This window comes from Dendrobates tinctorius, unplaced genomic scaffold, assembly GCF_039654945.1.
Source record: "Dendrobates tinctorius isolate UK_male_01 unplaced genomic scaffold, ASM3965494v1 ptg000059l, whole genome shotgun sequence".
Taxonomy (NCBI): domain Eukaryota; kingdom Metazoa; phylum Chordata; class Amphibia; order Anura; family Dendrobatidae; genus Dendrobates; species Dendrobates tinctorius.
This window is the reverse complement of record NW_027361727.1, coordinates 2,767,955-2,795,143: the sequence shown is the minus strand read 5'-3', so window position 1 is coordinate 2,795,143 and position 27,189 is coordinate 2,767,955. Positions and strand designations below refer to the sequence as shown.

General features: G+C 45.0%; 1 protein-coding gene across 4 annotated transcripts in view; it reads left to right on the top strand.

Annotated features, from left to right (window-relative positions):
- Window positions 1-27,189, top strand: part of NELL1 (neural EGFL like 1) — an 860,783-nt gene that overhangs the window by 502,013 nt on the left and 331,581 nt on the right. The window lies entirely within an intron of this gene.

The following is a 27,189-nucleotide window of genomic DNA, read 5'->3' as shown; positions in this document are numbered from 1 at the left end:
GGGAGCTGTGACATCACCTGTTGTGAATGGTGGATCCTGTACTGTATATAGAGATTATTAGTCATTGTACAGTAGGGGGAAGAGGTGAACTGTGATATCACCTATTATGAATGGTGGATCCTGTGTTATCTACTGTATATAGAGGTGTTATCAGTAATTGTACAGGAAGAGGAGGTGAGCTGTGACATCACCTATTGTGAATGGTGCATCCTAGTTATCTGCTGTATATAGATGCGTTATCATCATTGAACAGGAGGAAGAGGAGGTGAGCTGTGACATCACCTATTGTGAATTGTGCATCCTAGTTATCTGCTGTATATAGAGGCGTTATCAATCATTGAACAGGAGGAGGAGGAGGTGAGCTGTGACATCACCTATTGTGAATGGTGCATCCTGTGTTATCTACTGTTTATAGAGATGTTATTAGTCATTGTACAGGAGGAGGTGAGCTGTGACATCACCTATTGTGAATGGTAGATCCTGGGTTATCTACTATATATAGATATGTTATCAGTTATTGTACAGGAGGGGCAGGAGGTGAGCTGTGACATCACATTGTGAATGTTGGATCCTGTGTTATCTACTGTATATAGAGGTGTTATCAGTCATTGTACAGGAGGAGGAAGTGAGCTGTGACATCACATATTGTGAATGGTTGATCCTGTGTTATCTACTGTATATAGATATGTTATCAGTTATTGTACAGGAGGGGCAGTAGGTGAGCTGTGACATCACTTATTGTGATTGTTGGATCCTGTGTTATCTACTGTATATAAAAGGTGTTATCAGTCATTGTATAGAAGGAGGAGGTGAGCTGTGATATCACGCAAATCCTATGTCATCAGTTATTGTACAGGGAGGAGGTGAGCTGTGACATCACCTATTGTGGATGCTGGATCCTAGTTATCTACTGTATATAGAGGTGTTATCAGTCATTGTACAGGAGGGAGAGGAGGAGAGCTGTGACATCACCTATTGTGAATGCTGGATCCTGGTTATCTGCTGTGTATAGAGGTGTTATCAGTCATTGTACAAAGGGAGGAGGAGGTGAGCTCTGACATCACCTATTGTGAATGGTGGATCATGTGTTATGTTATCTGCTGTATGTAGAGTTATCGGTCATTGTAATCCTTCCTGCAATAAGATGTGTCAGCTTATTGCAAGGCTCAATGGCCAGAAGAAAAACTGCAATACTTCAGGATATTTTGTACATAGTGATATGGAAAAAAAAATGTTTAACATAAAAACTTATTTAAGAAATTGGCCATTTTCTGAAGACACAGATTCTCTTAAGATCTTCTATTACATTATGACCAATGCCATCATGTCACCGGGTGGGCGCAGCACTATGACAGCACTTGAACAAATACAAATTATGGAGCAATGAAGTAGTGATGTGATGTTTATGCAACCCTGGAATATGTGAGAGGTTCCTCGTTCATGGGGCTTGCACTTTCCGTTGGAGGAGCTTCAGATCTGCCTGCTGAGAATCCAACATTACCCTTGACCTATATTTCTTAGGGAAGTTATGGTAATTTATCTGCTGCCTGTGAATTACAATTTTCTCCAACAAAGAGCTGGAATGACGGAGACGCAGAACGTGCGCAGAGCTGCGGTGTAAATGTAATCTAATTATTGACTAATATGTAAATATCACAACCACACAATAACGATACGAGGGTGGGGTGTCAGGGTGAGATCTCCTGAGTTTGGCGAGTGGGTGCACAAAGGATATTAAATGCTAAGGATTTTTTATATATTTAAGACTTCACCTAATGTAAATCTGGGAATAAATGATGTGAGAAGAGTATAAGAAACAGTAGCGGGACGAGGTGTTGATTGTACATTACGGTGATCTTCTCTTGTTAGATTAGAGCTGTATATGACGGAGAGAGAGTTTTCTGTTGTGAGCTCATTTTCGGGTTTGCCTCTGGCTTCTGGTGAGGGTTATGGAGCTGGCTGTGCTGACAGAGGAGTAGTGAGTTCTCTATCTGGCTCCCTCTGTTGGTGAAGGGAGGTAATGAAGCTGATCTAAATGACCGGCCACCTGAGGAAGAGGACTGTGATTGGACATCAGGAGTTTCTGATTGATTTAAGACAGCCGACTCCCTAGTTTCTTGCTGGTGATTTTTCCTGACTGTGGCTCCTGGTTTCCAGTTTGGTTCCTGCCTTCCTAAAGCTAAGTTTTCTCTGCTATTGTTCATATGAGTTTTTGTCTGGTTTACTTAGTTTTTGTGTTCAGCCAGCCCTGGCTGGGACTGGGCTGAATCCCCATTTTGTCTCTGATCAGTTGATCTCTTTTGCTCTGTCTTCAGAATATACCTGAGTGCTGATATAGTGAATTGAAGTCTAGCGACTTCAGGGCCTTTTTCTATCAGACGTGTTGGACATTCTTTTTGGCAGGGTTTTTTGCGTGATTGCAGACAGCAGCTTTTCTTTCCTGTCCTTTCTAGTTAGTGAGGGCCCCATCGTTTGCTCAGCCTATCTTTCTACCTGTGTCTGTGTTTTCATCTTGTTTCACCGACAGTACATGTTGGGGGCTGTCTATTGCTTTGGGGTCTGCTCTGGAGCAGTTTAGATTTTCCCTTTCTTTCTTTAGGCTTATTTAGTTATCCGGCCGTGACGAGGCGTCTAGGACCACCGTAGGCACGCTCCACGGCTACTGCTAGTTGTTGTGGATAGGATCAGGGGTCTGCAATCCCCTAGTTACCAACCTCTCTGGTTTTCTGGGCTTAGCTTGCTTTTTGTTTTTTCCTCCTCGGTGACTCATTCATAACAGTTTTCCCAAAGTTATACTTAAAGAGGTTGTCCAATCTTGGACTTTTATGTCATACTAGCTGAAGAGCCTGGCGTTGCCTGGGCATAGTAACCAAATGTGGTTAGTTATAACAAATCATAATGATTATATTGCACATAAAAACTTTTCACATCATATATTCATCACTACAGATTTGCAACACAAATTTAACTAAACGATTACCCAAGTATTGATAGTATTTTATTTTCAACTCATTCAAGATTTTTGGTTTTTCCTTCCGGTGCAAAGATGAACAGATTTTTGGCAGTTCCAACTCTTGAACAGACCATAAATGTGTTTATTAAACTTTTCAAAATAAGGTACAACAATCCAGAAAGATGATATACATATGAATACACCAGAATATACAGACAGGTAAGATACAACATTGTGAGGGACAAAACAAGCTTGTAATCCTAGACATCTCAAATCAGACACATCATGTCCATTCACATTTTAGTAACCTTTGGACTAATCATTCTGAGATTGTGTAGGAAAAAGGCAGATATTGAGAAATAAAGTCAAGAAGAGGGAAAGAGAAGAGAGAAAGTGGGTAAGAAATGGGGGAAGGGGAGGGGAAACTAAACCAACCTCGGTCCCAGCTACCCTACAAAAATTATGGGAACTCAGTTAACCAGCCCGGAAACCCCGAACTCTCCTTGAATGTCTCCCAGAGGATCCACATTTGTCCCCGCTCGGTCACAGATTCGTCATCTTGAGCCAAGAGCGTCTCCATTCGGTTCACTCTATCCATCTCGGACACCCACTCCACCGCAGACGGAACCCTTGTCGCTCTCCAGTACCGGGGAATAATTGTTCTGGCCGCTACTAAGCAGAACCTCATAATTCCTTTCTTTATGGATGTAATAGACCCGAGAATCAGTGAAAGGAGAGCTATTTGAGGGGATGGCTCACAGTGGACGCCCGTCATCAAGTGAAAGGCTCCAAAAACAGCTTCCCAAAATGGACGTAGAAGACTGCAAGACCACCATATATGAAGCATAGACCCCCTCCTCATTGTCACATCTCCAGCATAAGTTTGAAATTGCAGGATGTATTAACAGAAGCATACAGTCTAGATCACGTGAAGTCATTATTTCCCTCTACTCCTCTTTGGTCAGACCTCATCTGGAATATTGTGTCCAGTTTTGGGCACCACATTTTAAAAAAGACATCAACAAACTGGAGCAAGTTCAGAAAAGAGCGACCAGAATGGTGACCGGTCTGCAAACCCTGTCTTATGAGGAAAGGTTGCAGGATTTGGGAATGTTTAGTTTGCAAAAGAGAAGACTGAGAGGAGACTTAATAGCTGTCTACAAATATCTAAAGGGCTGTCACATTGTAGAAGGATCAACTTTATTCTCATTTGCACAAGGAAAGACTAGAAGCAATGGGATGAAACTGAATGGGAGGAGACACAGATTAGATATTAGAAAAAACTTTTTGACAGAGTGATCAATGAGTGGAACAGGCTGCCACGAGAAGTGATGAGTTCTCCTTCAATGGAAGTCTTCAAACAGAGGCTGGACAGACATCTGACTGGGATGATTTAGCGAATCCTGCGTTGAGCAGGGGGTTGGACCAGATGGCCCAGGAGGTCCCTTCCAACTCTATGATTCTGTGATTTATTTTATGGAGGAGCACAGGACACCTATACCAACGCGTTAATATTTGACCTAATCCTATCCTGTGTGATACTGACTGCTGAGCTGTGTATCTAATCCTATCCTGTGTGATACTGACTGCTGAGCTGTGTATCTAATCCTATCCTGTGTGATACTGACTGCTGAGCTGTGTATCTAATCCTATCCTGTGTGATACTGACTGCTGAGCTGTGTATCTAATCCTATCCTGTGTGATACTGACTGCTGAGCTGTGTATCTATTCCTATCCTGTGTGATACTGACTGCTGAGCCGTGTATCTAATCCTATCCTGTGTGATACTGTGTCTGTGTCTTCAACTCTGCAAGCTTCTATATGGTAACCAGCTTTTCCAATCTCTGCTCTGAATCCACTCCTGTGTCTCCATTCAATGTCAGCAAGCAGTTAATCCTGAATGCTATCTCTGTGTTTTCAACTCTGCAAGCTTCTATATGGTATATAGTTTTTTTTCAACTTACTCTGCTTGTCCCCTTATGTTGTGAGGTCAAGAAACTTTTCAAAGTGCTTTATGATCCATGTAGTGCTGGACATGTGTTTATTTGACCACAACATTGTATTGGGTCCTGGTGTCTCAATTTAGTGTGATTGATTAACGAGAAGAGAGAGAGCCCAAAAAAAAAAAAGTTCTAAGTCTTATCCTCCTATATATTCAGACATAGCTTGGGGATAGCATTTATGCAGGGGGCATTTATGCACACTTTATCCAAGTACAGTTTATCAAAGTACTGGCAGTTATAACATGGCAGTTAGACAGGGCAGGAGACAGGTAAGACATTTATATACATCGACTCCCTGTACATTTGGAGTACAACAAATATATACCATATGCATTTGTGTAATTTTAATCCTGGCCGCTGCATTCACACACATCAACCGCCCTGGCATTAACTCTCTACACTCCATCCACATTGGCCCCTCGCTTCTTTCCTCTCCTATGTATAGCACTCATGCTCTTTTCACGTTGTTAAACTGCACAGATCCAGTCAGTCCCACCATTCAACATCAGAGACGCTCTCACAAATCACTTAACCATCTGCTCACTCTTTCTATCCTCCTTCTCCTAGTCGCAGGAGACATTGCTCCCAACCCTGGTCCCCCATGTTATAGAAAGTCAAACCTCCCGACTGCTACACTCAGAAACCCCTCTAATCTTATTAATATTCCCTGCATGCCATCTGTCTCTCTTAATTGTGCACTTTGGAATTCTCGCTCAGTGTGTAACAAACTCTCCTTCATTCATGACTTTTTCCTTTCTAATTCTCTTAACCTCCTGGCTCTTACTGAAACCTGGATCCAGCAGTCAGACACTACCGCTGCTGCTGCTCTTTCATACGGGGGGCTTCACTTCTCTCATACCCCAAGATCAGACAATAGAGCTGGTGGAGGCGTTGGTCTGCTCCTATCACCAAAATGTACCTTTCAGGTTATCCCTCAAGTACCCTCACTTGTCTTCCCTTCTTTTGAGGTCCATGCCGTCAGACTCTACACCCCCTTCTCCATGCGAGTGGCGGTGGTGTATCGTCCTCCCGGCCCCTCCCATCAGTTCCTGGATCATTTTGCCACTTGGCTTCCACATTTTCTCTCCTGTGACATCCCTACCCTCATCATGGGTGATTTCAACATCCCCATTGCTCTTCCCCTCTCCCCATCTGCTACTCACCTTTTATCTCTAACCTCCTCATTTGGCCTTTCGCAGCTTACTAATTCTCCAACGCATGAAGACGGAAACTCCCTCGACTTGGTCTTCTCTCGTCTTTGTGCAGTGGATGATTTTGCAAACTCCCCTCTCCCGCTCTCTGACCATAATCTTCTTTCATTCTCTATCAAGAACTGCCAGGCTGCTCAGGTCACCCCCACTGTCCAGACTTATAGAAACATACAGGCCATTAACACCCAGAAACTTATGAAGAACTTGCAGTCTTCATTGGCCCCTATCTCCTCCCTCTCATGTCCTGATTCTGCATTGAAGCATTACAATGAAACACTTCAAAGTGCCCTGGATGAATTTGCACCCCCTATAAATAGAACACCACAACGCAGACGGCGACAACCCTGGCACACGGTGCAAACACGTTTCCTGCAGCGGTGCTCCAGGTGCGCCGAACGTCTGTGGAGAAAATCCAATCTACCCGAAGATTTCATCCATTTTAAGTTTATGCTTAGAACATACAACACTGCCCTTCACCTCTCCAAACAAACCTATTTCAACACCCTCATCACCTCACTGTCCAATAACCCGAAACGTCTCTTTGACACTTTTCATTCTCTACTCAATCCAAGAGTACAGGCCCCAACCACGGAGCTCCGAGCTGACGATCTGGCCAATTACTTCAAAGAAAAAATTGACCAGATCCGACAGGAAATTATCTCCCAATCACCTCATACCATGCACTGTCCTCCCTCCCCCACTGCATCGAACTCACTCTCTGATTTTGAACCAGTCACAGAAGAAGTAAGCAGGCTCCTTGCATCTTCTCGCCCAACTACTTGCACCAGTGACCCATTTCCGTCACAGCTCCTTCAGTCCCTTTCCCCTGCTGTCACCCCTCACCTAACTAAAATATTTAACCTCTCTCTCTCTTCTGGTATTTTTCCCTTCTCATTTAAGCATGCCATCATACATCCACTACTTAAAAAACCATCCCTCGACCAAAACTGTGCCGCTAACTATAGACCTGTCTCTAATCTTCCCTTCATCTCTAAACTCCTGGAACGCCTGGTCCACTCCCGTCTTATCCGCTATCTCTCAGAAAACTCTCTTCTCGACCCTCTCCAATCCGGTTTCCGCTCTTTACACTCCACTGAAACTGCCCTCACTAAAGTCTCTAATGATCTGCTAACAGCTAAATCAAATGGTCATTACTCCATGCTAATTCTCTTGGATCTCTCTGCAGCATTCGACACTGTGGATCATCAGCTCCTCCTCACTATGCTCCGTTCCATTGGCCTCAAGGATACTGTTCTCTCCTGGTTCTCCTCCTATCTCTCCGACCGCTCCTTTACTGTATCTTTTGCCGGTTCCTCCTCCTCTCATCTTCCCCTTACTGTTGGGGTTCCTCAAGGATCGGTTCTAGGTCCCCTCCTCTTCTCCTTGTACACTGCCCCTATTGGTCAAACAATCAGTAGATTTGGTTTCCAGTACCATCTCTATGCTGATAACACCCAATTATACGCTTCTTCTCCTGACATCACGCCAGCCTTTCTAGAAAACACTGGCGATTGTCTAAACGCTGTGTCTAATATCATGTCCTCACTATATCTGAAACTGAACCTGTCAAAGACTGAACTCCTGGTGTTTCCTCCCTCTACTAATGTACCTATACCCGACATTGCCATTTCTGTGTGTGGTTCCACTATTACTCCCCAGCAACATGCCCGCTGTCTTGGGGTCATACTTGATTCCGAGCTTTCCTTTGCCCCCCACATTCGATCACTGGCTCGCTCTGCACCTCAAAAACATTTCTAGAATTCGACCTTTTCTTACCTTTGACTCTGCAAAAACTCTTACTGTTTCTCTTATTCATTCTGGTCTCGACTATTGTAACTCTCTTCTAATCGGTCTCCCTCTTACCAAACTCTCCCCCCTCCAATCTGTCTTGAATTCTGCAGCCAGGATCATATTCCTCACCAATCGTTACACTGATGCCTCTACCTTGTGCCAGTCATTACACTGGCTACCCATCCACTCCAGAATTCAGTATAAACTTATTACCCTCACTCACAAAGCCCTCCATAGCTCAGCACCACCCTACATCTCCTCCCTTGTTTCAGTATACCACCCTACCCGCGCCCTCCGTTCTGCTGATGACCTGAGATTAGCATCCTCAATAGTCAGAACCTCCCACTCCCGTCTCCAAGACTTTACACCTGCCGCACCAATTCTTTGGAATGCACTTCCCAGGTCAATACGATTAGTCCCCAATCCCCACAATTTTAAGCGTGTCCTGAAAACGCATTTATTCAGACTGGCCTACCACCCCAACACATTAACCTAATCTATCCCTGTGTGGCAGAGCCAAAAGTTTTACCATAACCAGGTTCCCCGCATCATGTTCCCACATGCTTTATGCATCCATTAGCCCTCTGTGTCTGTACTGTTACACACTTACCCTGATTGTATGGACCAGTCATAATGTTAACTGTTACCACCCACCTTTCGTGTCTCCCTCTTTCCTCACAGACTGTAAGCTTGCGAGCAGGACCCTCTTTCCTCTTGGTACTTGTTATAATCTACTGTATGTGATTATTGTTATGCTGTAATGTCTATTGTCTGTACAAATCCCCTCTGAAATGTAAAGTGCTGCGGAATATGTCGGCGCTATAGAAATAAAATTTATTATTATTATTATTATTACTGACTGCTGAGCCGTGTATCTAATCCTATCCTGAGTGATACTGACTGCTGAGCCGTGTATCTAATCCTATCCTGTGTATATTTGGAGTCACTGTGACATGAGGGAATATTGGGATTATTATTCTGATTTCTAAAATAGCTTCTGTGCAGGGAGAAAAAAATCTACTGACCGTACAATTGTCTAACACAAAGACCAAAAATCCCAGAGATCTCAGTTTCCTTATGTCACGGCATAATGGCGCTGACACTAGGGGTACAGGATAATGGCACTGACACTCAGAGTACAGGATAATGACACTGACACTTGGGGTACAGGATAATGACACTGACACTTGGGGTACAGGATAATGACACTGACACTTTGGGTACAGGATAATGATGCTGACATTTGGGGTACAGGATAATGACATTGACATTTGGGGTACAGGATAATGGCACTGACAGTTGGGGTACAGGATAATGGCACTGACACTCGGGGTCCAAGATAATGACACTGACACTTGGGGTACAGGATAATGACAATGACACTTGGGGTACAGGATAATGACATTAACATTTGGGGTACAGGATAATGGCACTGACAGTTGGGGTACAGGATAATGGCACTGACACTTGGGGTACAGGATAATGACACTGACACTTGGGGTCCAGGATAATGACACTGACACTTGGGGTACAGGATAATGACAATGACACTTGGGGTACAGGATAATGGTACTGCTAATTGAGGTACAGGATAATGGCACTGATACTTGGGGTATAGGATATAATGACACTGACAGTTGGGGTACAGGATGATGACACTGACACTCGGGGTACAGGATAATGACACTGAAACTTGGGGTACAGGATGATGACACTGACACTTGGGGTACAGGATGATGACACTGACACTTGGGGTGCAGGATAATGACACTGACACTCAGGGTACAGGATGATGACACTGACACTTGGGGTACAGGATAATGACACTGACACTCAGGGTACAGGATGATGACACTGACACTTGGGGTGCAGGATAATGACACTGACACTCAGAGTACAGGATAATGACACTGACACTTGGGGTACAGGATAATGACACTGACACTCAGGGTACAGGATAATGACACTGACACTTGGGGTACAGGATAATGACACTGACACTCGGGGTACAGGATAATAACACTGACAACTTGGGGTACAGGATGATGACACTGACACTCAGAGTACAGGATAATGACACTGACACTTGGGGTACAGGATAATGACACTGACACTCAGGGTACAGGATAATGACACTTGCACTCAGGGTACAGGATAATGACACTGACACTTGGGGTACAGGATAATAACACTGACACTTGGGGTACAGGATAATGACACTGACACTCAGGGTACAGGATAATGACACTTGCACTCAGGGTACAGGATAATGACACTGACACTTGGGGTACAGGATAATAACACTGACACTTGGGGTACAGGATGATGACACTGACACTCAGAGTACAGGATACTGACACTTGGGGGTACAGGATAATGACACTGACACTCGGGGTACAGGATAATAACACTGACAACTTGGGGTGCAGGATAATGACGCTGACACTTTGGGTACAGGATAATGATGCTGACATTTGGAGTACAGGATAATGACATTGACATTTGGGGTACAGGATAATGACACTGACACTTGGGGTACAGGATAATGGCACTGACACTTGGGGTACAGGATAATGGCACTGACACTTGGGGTACAGGATAATGACACTGACACTCAGGGTCCAGGAAAATGACACTGACACTTGGGGTACAGGATAATGTCACTGATACTTGAGGTACACGATAATGACACTGACACTTGGGGTACAGGATAATGGCACTGATACTTGAGGTACAGGATAATGGCACTGATACTTGGGGTATAGGATATAATGACACTGACAGTTGGGGTACAGGATGATGACACTGACACTTGGGGTACAGGATAATGGCACTGATACTTGGGGTACAGGATAACGACACTGACACTTGTGGGTAATAGTACGGATTCTGCCAGTGGTAGACACTCTCCATCTTTCGTCAGCAGTCAGTGAGTTAATATTTGAGAAACTGCAGAAAATCCCTTCCAAGGTCACAGAGACAGAAGCATTTGTTCGTTGTCCATCACCCCCTCTCTGCTGGTCGCTGTGCACACAGCTTTCTCAGTAAGTCATAATTTAGTTGTCATTTACAAACTTCCATTTATTCCCTGGGCTGACTTCTACTTTCAGAGATTATCGGCTCTGAGCTCTGTATCAGTGCGGCGGGCAGCTGCTATGGTGGAAAAGTCCAGGACATAAATCACAAGACGGTAGATATGAGGGGTCCGCGTAGATCTACTGTATATACAATACGGGGGGCTGCCGGTGGCATCCGCAGAGCCGATTGCAATGTATGTATCAGTGCGTTCAATATTGCAGCTCATTGACTGGCACTTGCTCCTTATCCGCTGGTGTCTTTAGCTTATTATCATTTTTGTTTCTTTCCCTTTTACGTTTCTCTGCAGCCCCGTGGATTATGACTCTTGATTGCTGCATGTACTTTTGCATTTTTCTTGTTGATTCTACTGTATACATAAGAAATTTATCAACAAAAAAAGTATGAAGATCCCGTTTTGGACTTTTATGCAGTAATATAAAATTCCAACATAATGGGTGTGTTCACTTTTGCAACCATTCATCATGTCCATCACTGATAAAAAATAAATAAGTAAATAAAACAACTATGAAAATAGTTTTGACTAAAAGTATCCTCCCTCCCGTTTTGAGTTTACAGCGCTCATGCTGAGCTCTGTATCCCCATAGTCACATATTCCCGTGTAGGAAGTTAATGGGGTCACGTGTTGCTGTGTTGGGGGTTCGTCTACTTATGTGATGGTTATTAAGTAGATGACGTGATGGGAAACGCCAGGATTGATTTCTCGCAGTTTGTTTGTAGTTGATAACCACGGATGCACATTGGCCTGCGTAGGAGCTGTATGCAGAAAACGGGAGGATGGTAATCAAAACTATTAGTACTAAAGTTGTTCTTTTTTTGCATTGGACGGTGATTGCACGCCTCTTATGTGTTCGTTGATGCACTGTCTGTCCCATTCAGATATGGATGTCCGTAATGACGAGATCTGTGGATTCTTTTATAATGTCCTCCATTGCTTATAGCCATAGAGGCAGAGTGACCTTTAATTTGTCATCCCGGCTGCCTCAGCCGAGTTGTTTTCGGCTTGCAGACGAGGGTTGCACTCGGGGATGCAAATCTGTCTACCGGTGACCGAGCCATACATCTGTGTCAAGCACAAGCTTGTGCTCCTGGTGTCAGGAGGCTGCGTCTTGGCTCTCGATCAGCTCGGTGGTGTTCGCTGCCACGGCACGAGCGAGAGGAAGCCAGAAACTTTGCCGAGTGATTGAAATGCACTGACGCTCGCTCTGGTCCCTCTGTGGCCCGGCAATGAAGCTCAAGGTCCAGTAATAATCGGGGGGGCTGGAAACACACATGGTGCAGAATGAATGGTTGAGATAGAAAAAAAGACCACCATCGGAGAATCCCCCGGATTCTGCTCCCTTTTTCATGCAATAAGTCAGATTCCTGCCCTTCTTTACCCCAATGGGGAAAAAATTCAGACTATATATAATTGCTTTACATTAAAATAGTCTGCAAGTTCCAGGGTCTGAGGATAACGTCTCAGGGGCTTGGTAGCGGTGGTGCACCACTGAGCCAGGGCATAGACATGCCAGGCTAGGCTACAACTGTAGGCAAAATGAGATTGCTGTAGACCCCCCTCAGGCACTGATGATTGGTCATTCCTATTAATGAAAGGGTTGGTCCTATCTAGTAAAGTAATTGCCGGTGGCTATGATTGGTGCGGGGTCATTAATATACAGGAAAAACTTGGACACAAATTGACCAATGTGGCCCTTACATTCATAGAGTGGGTGGAGGTCTGGAGATCTAGCTCCCTTGCTTATGATGTGACGGCATTGCCTAGTATTGATGAAACTGCCCCTTTATAAGGCTGCTCCACTACTTTTATGTTGATGCCCTACCCTAGGGTAAGGGTACCGTTACACTTAGCGATGCACCAGCGATCCCGACAACGATATGGATCGCTGGTGCATCGCTAAGTGGTCGCTAGTGAGCTGCCGCACAGGCAGATCTCACCAGCGACATCGCTGGGGTCGGGGGGTCGCTACTTACCTGTCAGATGCGGCGATCCTGACGTCCTCCCGCCCGCGTCCACGCGTCGCTCGTCGGCGCCACAGGAAGCGCCCGACGAGAAATGATCCAGGACCTTCTCGCGCGACCAGCGATAATCAGCGGGGGAGCCGGTCGGAGGTAAGTATCACACATAGCGATATCGCTGCTACGTCACAAAATCGGTGACTTTACAGCGATATTGCTAGCGATATCGCTATGTGTAACGGGGGCTTAATGTTTGGTACCTTGTGATGATACAGGGCTGCAGGATACTTGCACAAGATAGCTACTTATTTGCTCCATCACTAATGTGCAATTCCTAATTTCCCCTCTGGTGGCGCTGCAGGGAAATTAGACACCTACTGCTCAGTTCTTCCATAGATTATGGCTGATCATTAAAGATCTGATTGAGAGGATCCTGAAATCAACTCGCTCCATTGTCAGAGGACCCTTCTAACAAAAAGGATTGTCCAAGCTGGAGATCTCCGAAAGATTTTATTTATATAAAACTAGAAAAAAAACCTTCAAGACATTGGTTATCTTTCTTAAAGGCACAGTGTCCAATTACCAGTGTTGACCCATTTATAGTATTTATTGTCCAGAGTGACCTTTTGTAAAAAAAAAAAAAAATGACTGCACAAAGCTCTGAAAGTGCTGATTGCAAGGGGCGATACTTCGCTTTTCTTCCGGCTTTATTACCACGGCATTATCTTTCTAAATTTACTCACACAGGTGACAAACAAATTACTGTGGGCAATCGGGTGTGGAGCTAGATTATGTACGACGCGTTTCGGGGTGCTCCTCGACGATCAGTGTCTGATCATTCTCTGGGTTTATGGGCCGGCCTACATGATTGCAGCTCTTGTCCCCAACTTGTGTTTAAGGAGCAGTTAGTGATCGGAGCTCTGCTATGTTAGCAGCTGATGGCGGTCGTGGCTTGTGGTTGTAGTCGCGTCGTGCACCACAGCCTGCTGCACCTGCTTCATCTGATAAAACGTTTCTAGTCTTTTCCTTGGAGCTGCGGTACAACAGATGGTTTAGGAAATGATCCAAACTTGCAGTTTTCTTGTTCTGATGGTGAGTGTCTGTTACCTATTAAAGGGGATTTCTCATTGTCTTTCTTCAGGAGCGCACTGCCTGTTCTTAGGTCAAATCCCTCTTTAGTAACAGACAAGCAGAGACGATAAGAAGACGGTGAGCTGTGACTTTGCTCCCTGTGCTGTGAGCTCCTGTAGCAGAGCAGATAAAGCTGCCAATGTCCCTTTCATACACTGTTTATACACAGTCACTGTTCCTCCATCTCTGATCTCTGCATTGCTTACAACCTGAGCTCCCCCCCACAGTAATTAGTAAAACCCCTGCGCTCAATCTCTGCAAGCCAGCTCCTCTGCAATGTCAAAATCAACTTTTCAGTTCTGCCTATTCCTTCATATAGCTGTAAACTACTTTTACTGAGTCACTGAGGATTTCACAGCCTGCACCATCTCTTGTGTCTAATACTATGGAGAAAGGTCGGCATCTACTGATAGGATTCTAGCTGAGCAGCATCAAACTAGGAGCACAAAATATAACTTTTCATGCTGTTGTCCCTCAGTGGGATCACTTCTTTTTCATTATGCTGTCACTACCATCTCTTCTCTCAGTGTTCTGCTGTCTGTTTGCTCCATCTCTCCTTTTGCGCTAAACTGCTGTCACCTGCATCTCCTCTGTGGCACACATTGTGACTCTGTGGCACTCACTGTGACTCTGAGTTCTTCATCTCCTCTGTGGTTCTCATTGTGCTGCTTGTGAGGGATCTCACAGGGGAAGGTGACGTCGACTTCATTCACTTCGGGCGAGGGGAGAGAAGGACTCACAGGGATCGGCTCTCTGGCGCCAGCACTTGCTCCAGGTCTGTCAGGGAGCGGCACCGAGAGCAAATAGTCACCGAAAAGGCTTCCCTTAAGGTACGAGTTAGTGAGGCGCTCCCAGTGAGGGGGGATATCTATCACCAGTTCAAGGTTGTGAGTTCATTTTCCCCTTCACCATTGAGGTCTGATGAACTCCCTCTTCTGGTGAAGGAAGGTAGTGAGGCTGATTACCAAGCACCTGGGCAGGATGATGATGACTGGGTGACGGGAATTACTGACTGGATATAAGGCAGCCGACACCCTTCTGCCTTGCTGGTGATCTCTCTGAGGGATTCTAGGAGACCAGTCTGATTCCTGCTCCTCAAAAGCTAAGTTTTCTGCTCTACTTTTTGCATTTGTGTTTTGGTTTTGTTTTGCATTGTTTTCCTTGATTTCTGCCATTCCCTGCTGGGGTGAGCTGAATTCCTTTTTGCTCTGTCTTCAGAAAATACCTGAGTACTGATATAGTCTTTTTGAAGCCTAGCGTCTTCAGGGATTTTTTCCCTATCAGCTGTTGGCTCTTGTTTTGATAGGGTTTTGGCCGATTACAGACAGCAGCTTTTCTATCCTGTCCTATAAAGTTAGCTTGGGCCCCATCATTTGCTCAGCCTATCTTTCTATCTGTGTGAGTGTTTTTTCATCTTGCTTCACCGTCATTATATGTTGGCGGCTGCCTATTGCTTTGGGGTCTGCTCTGGGGCAGTTTAGATTTCCTTTTCTGTCTTTAGGCTATGTAGTTCTTCGGCTGTGATCGAGGGGTCTAGGGCACTGTTGGAACCCCCCACGGCTACTGCTAGTTGTTGTTGATAGGTTCAGGGGTCTGCAATCCGATAGCTGCCAACTTCTCTGGTTTTCTGGACTTAGCTAGTATTTCTGTTTTTGCCTCCTACGGTGACTCATTTCATAACAGTTCAGGCTGGGGATATATATTTAAACCTCCCGGCTGTCACTGCCAGATTTCCTCACTAAAACAAAACGGTGTTCTGCCACCAGTTCCTCGTTCGACATAAGCCTTGTCCAACAACAGGCTTATATCGGGTCAGAAACCAACCCTGGTAGCGTACAGTTGACTGTTATGAATGAGTCACCGGAGGAGGAGAAAACAAAAATACAAGCTAAGTCCTTAAAACTGGAGAGGTTGGTAGCTATCAGATTGCAGACCCCTGATCCTATACACCACAACTAACAGTAGCCGTGGGGAGTTCCTACGGTGCCCTAGACCCCTCGTCACAGCCGGAGAACTACATAAGCCTAAAGAAGGAAAGGGGAAATGTAAACTGCCCCAGAGCAGACCCCAAAGCAATAGACAGCCCCCAACATGTATTGTCGGTGAAAAACAGATGAAAACACAAACACAGACAGAAAGACAGGCTGAGCAAACGATGGGGCCCAACTAACTAGATAGGACAGGACAGAAAAGATGCTGGCTGCAATCCGCAAAAAACCCTACCAAAAATGTCCCAACCGTCTGATAGGGAAAAAGGCCCTGAAGTCGCTAGACTTCAAAATCACTATATCAGCACTCAGGTATATTCTGAAAACAGAGCAAATAGATCAACTGATCAGAGACAAAAATGGAATTCAGCCAGTCCCAACCAGGATTGGCTGAATACAAACACTAAGGAAACCAGACAATATCTCATGGAATAATAGCAGGGCAAAAAACTTAGCTTTTAGTAGACAGGAACTTATCTGGATGCAAGAGCTCAGGGCAGAAAGGATCACCAGCAGCCCTGCAGGGCGTCGGCTGCCTTATATCCACTCAGAAATTCCAGATGTCCAATCACACTCCGCCTGCTCAGATGAAAGGTTCTTCCCATCCCAATCAATTTCACTACCTCTCTTCACCAGCAGAGGGAGTTCATCAGACATCAAAGGTGAAGGGGAGAATGATCTCACAACAGTACCTCCCCCTTGAGGAGGGGTCACCGAACCCTCATCCACGCCACCAGGGCGACCAGGATGGGCCCGATGAAAAGCACGAACCAATCTTTCGGCATGAATATCGGATGCAGGGACCAAGAATTATCCTCCTGGCCATAACCATTCCATTTAACCAAATACTGGAGTCTCCGTCTAGCCAGACGAGAGTCCAGTATCTTCTCAACCTCATATTCCACATTACCTTCAACCAATACAGGGTCAGGAGGTGCCACCACAGGAACTACTGGCTCAACAAACCTCTTTAACAGAGACTTATGAAACACGTTATGGATCTTGAATGTAACAGGAAGAGCCAATCGAAAAGAGACCGGATTAAGAATCTCCAAAATCTTGTAAGGTCCAATAAATCTAGGTTTAAACTTTGGAGAAGCCACCTTCATAGAAATATTCTTTGATGACAACCAAACCATATCACCCACCTTAAATCGGGGACCAATGGTCCTATGCCGGTTGGAAAACCGCTGGGCCTTTTCCTGGGAGAGAGACAACTTATCCACCACTTGGTCCCAGATCTGGTGCATTCTCTCCACCACAGTGTCAACACCTGGGCAGGCAGAAGTCTCCACCTGCCCTGAAGAGAATCGAGGATGAAACCCAAAGTTACAAAAAAAAGGTGACATCAAAGTAGCAGAACTAGCTCTATTATTTAAAGCAAATTCGGCCAAGGGCAAAAATGAAACCCAATCATCCTGATCATCAGAAATAAAACATCTCAAATACGACTCCAAAGTCTGGTTTGTTCTCTCCGTCTGCCCATTGGTCTGAGGGTGAAACGCAGAGGAGAAGGACAACTGAATTCCCAGCTTGGAACATAAAGTCCTCCAAAATCTAGAAACAAACTGAACTCCTCTGTCAGATACAATGTTCTCAGGAATCCCGTGCAAGCGAACCACCTGTTGCAAAAACAAGGGCACCAACTCTGAGGAAGATGGCAACTTAGGGAGTGGTACAAGATGGACCATCTTAGAGAATCTATCACAAATCACCCAAATAACAGTCATTCTCTGAGAGACAGGCATATCAGAGATAAAATCCATTGAAATATGGGTCCATGGCCTCCTGGGCACCGGCAAAGGCATCAACAACCCACTAGAGCGAGAACAAGGTTTAGACCGGGAGCAAGTCCCACAGGACTGCCCAAAATTCCTGACATCATGAGACAAGGCGGGCCACCAAAAAGACCGACTCACCAAATCTCTAGTACCAAAAATACCTGGATGACCAGCCAATGCGGAGCAATGAACCTCAGACATCACTCTCTTCCTCCACTGGTCAGGAACATACAATTTTCCAATGGGACAACGCTCAGGTTTGTCCTCCTGAAACTCTTCCAGAACACGTCTCAAATCGGGCGAGATGGCAGAAATAACTACCCCCTCACCTAAGATGGTAGCAGGCTTGGTCACAATAGGAGAATCAGCAAAGAAACTCCTAGAGAGGGCGTCTGCCTTGACATTCTTAGTGCCCAGAAGAAAAGAGACCACAAAATCAAAACGTGTGAAAAACAAGGCCCACCTAGCCTGTCTAGGATTCAAGCTTTTGGCCGACTCCAGGTAAATCAAATTCTTGTGGTCAGTAAGGACCACGACTTGATATTTAGCTCCCTCCAACCAATGTCTCCACTCCTCAAATGCCCATTTCATGGCTAACAGTTCCCGATTCCCCACATCATAGTTACATTCGGATGGGGAGAACTTTCGGGAAAAGAAAGCACAGGGATTCTTTTTAGATGTTACAGGATCTTTTTGGGACAAAACAGCTCCTGCACCAATCTCAGAATCGTCCACCTCTACCTGAAACGGGAGTGAGACATCAGGTTGCCGCAAAACCGGAGCAGAAGTGAACCTTCGCTTCAGCTCCTGAAAGGAAGAAACAGCCTCCGGAGACCAATTCAGCACATCAGCCCCCTTCTTAGTCAAATCAGTCAATGGTTTGGCAATACCAGAAAAATTAGCTATAAAGTTACGATAAAAATTAGCAAAACCCAAAAACTTCTGGAGGGCCTTCAAAGAAGTGGGCTGAACCCAATCATAAATGGCCTGTACCTTGGCCGGGTCCATTTCAATAGTTGACGGAGACAAAATAAATCCCAAAAATGAAATCCTCTGTACCCCAAAAAGGCATTTCGATCCCTTGACATACAGGGAATTCTCCCTCAAAATCCGGAACACAGTCCGAACATGTTCCACATGAGAGTCCCAATCCTTGGAAAAGATCAAAATATCATCCAGATAGATGATCAAAAATTTATCCACAAAGTCTCGGAAAATATCATTCATGAAGCACTGGAAGACAGAAGGGGCATTAGTGAGCCCAAAAGGCATCACCAGGTACTCAAAATGTCCCTCCGGAGTATTAAATGCCGTCTTCCATTCATCCCCCTGCTTAATGTGAATAAGATTATACGCCCTCCTGAGGTCAAGCTTGGTAAACCAGCAAGCACCTTTAACTCTGGAGAATAGATCAGAAATCAGGGGTAACTGATACTGATATTTAACAGTAATTTTGTTAAGGGAACGATAGTCAATACAAGGCCTTAATGAACCATCTTTCTTGGCCACAAAAAAAAACCAGCACCTAAGGGTGAAGAGGATGGTCTAATATGACCCTTCTCCAACGACTCCTTAATATAGGATTGCGATCGTGCCTCGTGCTCGGGTACAGATAAATTGAAAAGTCGACCCTTGGGAAATTTACACCCAGGGCTCAGCTCAATTGCACAGTCATAACTCCTATGAGGAGGCAAAGACGCAGACTCATTCTCACTAAATATATCATAAAAATGAGCCAAATAGTCAGGAACATCATGCGACTGGGGAGAGGTGGAGAAAATAGGAGCGTCACTAAGGGCACACCGACAACCCCAACTCACCACAGACGCAGATTTCCAATCCAAAACTGGATTATGTATTTGCAACCAGGGAAACCCCAGAACGATGGTATCATGCAAATTATGCAACACCAAAAATCTGCAATTTTCTTGATGGTCTGGGGCGACCCGCATTACCACCTGGGTCCAAAACTGAGGTTTATTCTTCGCCAAAGGAGTAGCATCAATACCCCTCAAAGGGATAGGCGTCCGCAGAGGTGTCATAGGAAACCCACAACGTTTAGCAAAATCCAAGTCCATCAGGTTCATAGGTGCTCCCGAATTCACAAAAGCCTTAGCGGAAAATGTGGACAGGGAGCAGATCAGAGTAATTGCCAGAAGAAACTTAGGTTGAACACCACCCACAGCAAATGTGTGTGCAAAACGTTTCTCTCATTTAGGGCAGACAGAAATAATATGAGAGGCATCTCCACAGAAAAAACACAGCTTATTACGCCTTCTGAACTCCTGACGTTGCGCCCTAGACAAAACTCTATCACATTGCATAGGTTCAGACATTTGTTCAACAGGTGGCAACACCTCTCGTGCGGTTTTGCGTTCACGCAAACGCCGATCAACATGAATGGCTAATGACATAGAATCGTCAAGACCAGAGGGAACAGGAAATCCCACCATAGTATCTTTTACGGTTTCTGACAAACCCTTCTGAAAGAGAGCTGCCAAGGCACCATCGTTCCAGGTAGTAAGGACCGCCCACTTTCGGAATTTTTGACAGTACAACTCTGCAGAATCCTGACCCTGGCTCAATGCCAACAGGGCCTTTTCTGCCTGATCAATAGCATTAGGTTCATCATACAACAACCCCAAGGCCTGAAAAAATGCGTCCACATTAGTTAGAATAGGATCATCAGGTTTCAAAGTAAACGCCCAATCCTGGGGATCGCCGCGCAGCAAAGAGATGACAATTTTAACCTGCTGCGCGGAGCTCCCTGATGAGTTAGGCTTCAAGGCAAAAAATAATTTACAATTATTCTTAAAATTCAGAAATTTAGACCGATCCCCAAAAAACACATCAGGAGTAGGGATCTTTGGTTCAGCAGCATGTGAATGAGCAAGATAGGCGGAAATTCCCCGCACTTCAGCAGTAAGCTGCTCCACACGATCAGACAATTGCTTAATCTCCATTGAGAAAAAATTCCCCCTACGGCCTCAGAAAAATAGAGGAAAAAATATACACACACAAAAAAAAAAAAAAATTCTGACACTTTTTTTTTTTTTTTTACAATTCTCTCCTGCTATTGAGTACCCGGAGGAGGAGAAAACAAAAATACAAGCTAAGTCCAGAAAACCGGAGAGGTTGGTAGCTATCGGATTGCAGACCCCTGATCCTATACACCACAACTAACAGTAGCCGTGGGGAGTTCCTACGGTGCCCTAGACCCCTCGTCACAGCCGGAGAACTACATAAGCCTAAAGAAGGAAAGGGGAAATCTAAACTGCCCCAGAGCAGACCCCAAAGCAATAGACAGCCCCCAACATGTATTGTCGGTGAAAAACAGATGAAAACACAAGCACAGACAGAAAGACAGGCTGAGCAAATGATGGGGCCGAACTAACTAGATAGGACAGGACAGAAAAGATGCTGGCTGCAATCCGCAAAAAACCCTAGCAAAAATGTCCCAACCGTCTGATAGGGAAAAAGGCGCTGAAGTCGCTAGACTTCAAAATCACTATATCAGCACTCAGGTATATTCTGAAAACAGAGCAAAGAGATCAACTGATCAGAGACAAAAATGGAATTCAGCCAGTCCCAACCAGGACTGGCTGAATACAAACACTAAGGAAACCAGACAAAATCTCATGGAATAATAGCAGGGCAAAAAACTTAGCTTTTAGTAGACAGGAACTTATCTGGATGCAAGAGCTCAGAGCAGAAAGGATCACCAGCAGCCCTGCAGGGCGTCGGCTGCCTTATATCCACTCAGAAATTCCAGATGTCCAATCACACTCCGCCTGTTTAGATGACAGGTTCTTCCCATCCCAATCAATTTCACTACCTCTCTTCACCAGCAGAGGGAGTTCATCAGACATCAAAGGTGAAGGGGAGAATGAACTCACAACAGGTGACTAACCAAGCATGCGGATGTGGGGATTTGTGAATCGGGATAAAAGAGCAGCCCAAGATTAATGTTATATTTAATCGCTGAAAAGGCACACTAGAGATACAGTGGGGAAAAAAAGTATTTAGTCAGTCAGCAATAGTGCAAGTTCCACCACTTAAAAAGATGAGAGGCGTCTGTAATTTACATCATAGGTAGACCTCAACTATGGGAGACAAACTGAGAAAAAAAAATCCAGAAAATCACATTGTCTGGTTTTTTTTCATTTTATTTGCATATTATGGTGGAAAATAAGTATTTGGTCAGAAACAAGCAATCAAGATTTCTGGCTCTCACAGACCTGTAACTTCTTCTTTAAGAGTCTCCTCTTTCCTCCACTCATTACCTGTAGTAATGGCACCTGTTTAAACTTGTTATCAGTATAAAAAGACACCTGTGCACACCCTCAAACAGTCTGACTCCAAACTCCACTATGGTGAAGACCAAAGAGCTGTCAAAGGACACCAGAAACAAAATTGTATCCCTGCACCAGGCTGGGAAGACTGAATCTGCAATAGCCAACCAGCTTGGAGTGAAGAAATCAACTGTGGGAGCAATAATTAGAAAATGGAAGACATACAAGACCACTGATAATCTCCCTCGATCTGGTGCTCCACGCAAAATCCCACCCCGTGGGGTCAGAATGATCACAAGAACGGTGAACAAAAATCCCAGAACCACGCGGGGGGACCTAGTGAATGAACTGCAGAGAGCTGGGACCAATGTAACAAGGCCTACCATAAGTAACACACTACGCCACCATGGACTCAGATCCTGCAGTGCCAGACGTGTCCCACTGCTTAAGCCTGTACATGTCCGGGCCCGTCTGAAGTTTGCTAGAGAGCATTTGGATGATCCAGAGGAGTTTTGGGAGAATGTCCTATGGTCTGATGAAACCAAACTGGAACTGTTTGGTAGAAACACAACTTGTCGTGTTTGGAGGAAAAAGAATACTGAGTTGCATCCATCAAACACCATACCTACTGTAAAGCATGGTGGTGGAAACATCATGCTTTGGGGCTGTTTCTCTGCAAAGGGGCCAGGACGACTGATCCGGGTACATGAAAGAATGAATGGGGCCATGTATCGTGAGATTTTGAGTGCAAACCTCCTTCCATCAGCAAGGGCATTGAAGATGAAACGTGGCTGGGTCTTTCAACATGACAATGATCCAAAGCACACCGCCAGGGCAACGAAGGAGTGGCTTCGTAAGAAGCATTTCAAGGTCCTGGAGTGGCCTAGCCAGTCTCCAGATCTCAACCCTATAGAAAACCTTTGGAGGGAGTTGAAAGTCCGTGTTGCCAAGCGAAAAGCCAAAAACATCACTGCTCTAGAGGAGATCTGCATGGAGGAATGGGCCAACATACCAACAACAGTGTGTGGCAACCTTGTGAAGACTTACAGAAAACGTTTGACCTCTGTCATTGCCAACAAAGGATATATCACAAAGTATTGAGATGAAATTTTGTTTCTGACCAAATACTTATTTTCCACCATAATATGCAAATAAAATGAAAAAAAAACCAGACAATGTGATTTTCTGGATTTTTTTTTCTCAGTTTGTCTCCCATAGTTGAGGTCTACCTATGATGTAAATTACAGACGCCTCTCATCTTTTTAAGTGGTGGAACTTGCACTATTGCTGACTGACTAAATACTTTTTTTCCCCACTGTATACTGGTATATATTTACAAGAACAATATACAGGTATATAGTCACAAGTGTAGTGCAAGGATAGGGTATAGATAGGTTGCAATTACCGTATTATGTAGCAGGTGACCACAAGGAGGTGCTGATGGATTTCAGATCCAAATCTTAGTTACAGGCTTTCCTGGCTGCGTCAGCTAGCGTATCCTCCGGCCATTAGAAAAACTAAGTCCAAAATGAGGGTCTGCCTTATATCTCCTCTGCTGTTTCCTCCCATACTCTGCTGCCTCCCCTGGGCTGAGCTACCTCCCTTCTCCCATGTCTGAGAATATGATTTTCTGCCCAGAATCGTGGATGGCCCATAACTTTACGCCTGAAACTCTGAGTGGGTCAGTGGCGCCGCCAATGGGTTCCGCTGAAATTTATTTGTGCATAGTAACTAAATATGCCTACTGTATGTAATTCCTGTTAGCTATGCTTTATAACTCCATAATGCAGGGTCCTGGAGGTGGCTAAATAATATGGGCATGTGGGGAAAGGAATGCCGATTCCGATTATGTACTCAGCTAGTCTCAGAGATATTGCATTCTGAAAGGATACAGAAAACCAGTCTAATGCCGGTGCTCCCGAGAATTGTATAGTGTACTATATTATCTTATAAATAAAGTTTTTTTTAAAAAAAGAAACACTTATTGAAGAAAGTTATTTATTTAAAAGGATAAAAAGTAAAAACAAAAAAACAATGCGTTTCGGCTTGAAGAGAGCAAAAGCCTTCATCAGGTTAATTATACATCCATATTGAAACAATAGCCATGTCTTTTTAAACCCTTTTCCCCTCAAGAAAGGGGGGAAAAAAGGAGAGGGAGGCGTGTTAGCTTCTACCATCAATACTATACTTGATTAGCTTACTCCTCTTAATTACACAAATTGGATAAGGGGTATAGTTCACTCAGAGGCAAAAGGGACTATACAATTCTTGGGACCGCCGGCATTAGACTGTTTTTTTGTATCCTTTCACTTCTACCTGCGGATGATTGAGGATCGCCTCATGGACCAGGAGTCGTGCGGCAGACCGACAAACTAGGGCCTTGGTCATGATCCTCCCCCAAGACCAGTATGCTGTTTCTTCCACCTAATTCTGATCCTGCGTGGTGCTGTCCCTTTTGTATTCCCTATCCTCAGGGTATTATATGAAAAAGATATTGCATTCTGTTATTATAGGTAATTTTCTGATTCAATACCTCAGAGCCTGCTGTGACTTGTTGTACACGCTGTCTCCATGTGCTTCAGTCACACATAGGGAGCCAGCTGGCTGCAGCTGCAGATGAGTTCGCACCCTCGTGCTAATTGGTGGGGACCCGAGCTTCAAAGAGTTTCTTCCTAGCTGTTTTAATTAAAGCAAAACATTGCATTGCCTTTTATGGCCTGGGGGAATGCCAAGGTGAGGGCACACTCCAGGAGAGACATCTCCGTCATCCCTCACACTGCTGTCATCGCCATCTCCTCTGTGGCTCTCATTGTTCTGCTGTTATCTCCTTCTGCTCTGTGGCTCTCACTATGACTCTGTTACATCAATCTCCTCTGTGTCTCTCACTTTGTTGCTATAACCTCTATCACCCGTGTGATTCTTGCTGTGACTCTGTAACCTCCATCTTGTCTGTGGCTCTCATTGTTCTGCTGGCTGATGTCACCTCCATCTCCAATCCGGGTCTCACTGTGCTGCTGTCTGTCACCTCCATCTCCTCTGTGGCCCTCACTATGCTGCTGTATGTCACATCCATATCCTCTGTGGCTCTTATTTGTGAATCTGTGATCTCCATCTCCTCTCTGGCTCTCACTGTGTCTCTGTGACCTCCATCTTCTTTGTGGCATTCACTGTGCTGCTGTGATCTCCATCTCCTCTATGGTTGTCACTCTGCTACTGCTTGTCAGCTCCATTTCCTTTGCTGCTCTAAGGTTCATATTGCGTTAGAGCAGTCCGTTCAACGCTACTCTTTTTTCTGATCGCGTTATGCGATCGTGCTAGCGCAGATAGCAGTGACGACCCTACAAAGCTGCAGACCGCGTCCGAGGGTCCATCACAGAATGATGGCACATCGCTAACGCATGCCAATTATGACATGCGTTAGCAAAGCGCTCGGTTATGGCAGTGTATGGGTGCGTTAACGCATCCGTTACATAGCGTTAATGCCGCTATGTAATGGATGCGTTAAACGCAAACCCCTAACGCAATATGAACCTGGCTGTGCTGCTGTGACCTCCATCTCCTCTGTGTCTCTCAATGTGCTGCTGTCAGCTCCATCTCCTCTGTGTCTCTCATTGTGCTGCTGTCAGTTCCATCTCCTCTGTGTCTCTCACTGTGCTGCTGTCAACTCCACCTCCTCTGTGTCTCTCACTATGCTGCAGTCAGTTCCATCTCTGTTGTGAATTCTCTCTCTGGCTTCCCTCTGGTGATTACTGAAGGTAGTGGAGCTGGTCAGATTGACAGAGGGGTTGCGAGTTCTCTTTCTGGGCTCCCTCTGGTGGTTACTGGAGGTAGTAGAGCTGATCTGAGTGACAGAGGCTTGTCACCTGATAATGAGGAAGACGATTGGAGATCTGGGGTTTCTGATTGTGATTTAAGACAGCTGACTCCCTCTATCCCTACTGGTGATTTTCTTCCTGTGCCTTCTGAGGTCTGATGTCTTCTGCTCTGTCCCTGCATGGTTCAGCTAAGTGGTTCGTTTCCTATTCTGTTTGCATTTGATCTGGTTTTGTCTACCTCTGTTTCGTGCGGGTCAGCCAGCTCCGGCTGGGGCTGTGCTGAATCACCGCCCATATGTTACTGCATGTGCCAGTTTGTTTTGTCCCCTGTTATATTGGTCTCTTTTTGCTTTGCTTTCAGAATATACCAGAGTGCTGATATAGTGGGGCGAAGTCGTGCAACTTCAGTGTTTTTTGTGCATCAGACGTGTTGGACTTTTTACAGGGTTTTTTGCGTGATTGCAGACAGTGTCTTTCTTTTCCTGTCCTGTCTAGTCAGTGTGGGCCCCATCGTTTGCTCAGTCTATTTTTCTGCCTGCGTTTGTGTTTTCATCTAGTCTCACTGACAATATATGTTGGGGGCTGTCTATTCCTTTGGGGTCTGCTGCGGGGCAGTTTAGATTTCCCCTTTCGTGCTTTAGGCTTAGTTAGCTCTCCGGCTGTGCCGAGGTGTCTAGGATCATCGTAGGTACGCTCCATGGCTACTGCTAGTTGTGTGGACAGGATCAGGGTCTGCAATCCGCTTAGTTACCAACCTCTCTGGTTTTCTGTGGCTGAGCTTGGACCTGCTAGCCTCCTCGGTGCCCATTCATAACAGAATCACCAGCCTAACTGTAGACTCTAGGGTACTCTAAAGAAGGAAAGAATTTAAAAAAGAAAAAAAAAGTGTCAGAATTTTTTTTTATATATATTTTTTCCTGTTTTTTTTTCTGGGGCTGTAGCAGGATATTTTTTGTCTAAATGGAGACTAAGCAATTGTCTGACCTTTTTGAGCAGCTCGCTGCTGAAGTGCGGGGAATTTCTGCCTATCTCGCTCAATCATCTGCTGTTGAACCAAAAATCCCTACTCCTGATGTGTTTTCTGGGTATCGGTGTAAATTTTTGAATTTTAAGAATAATTGTAAACTATTGCCTTGAAGCCTAACTCATCGGGGAGCTCTGTGCAGCAG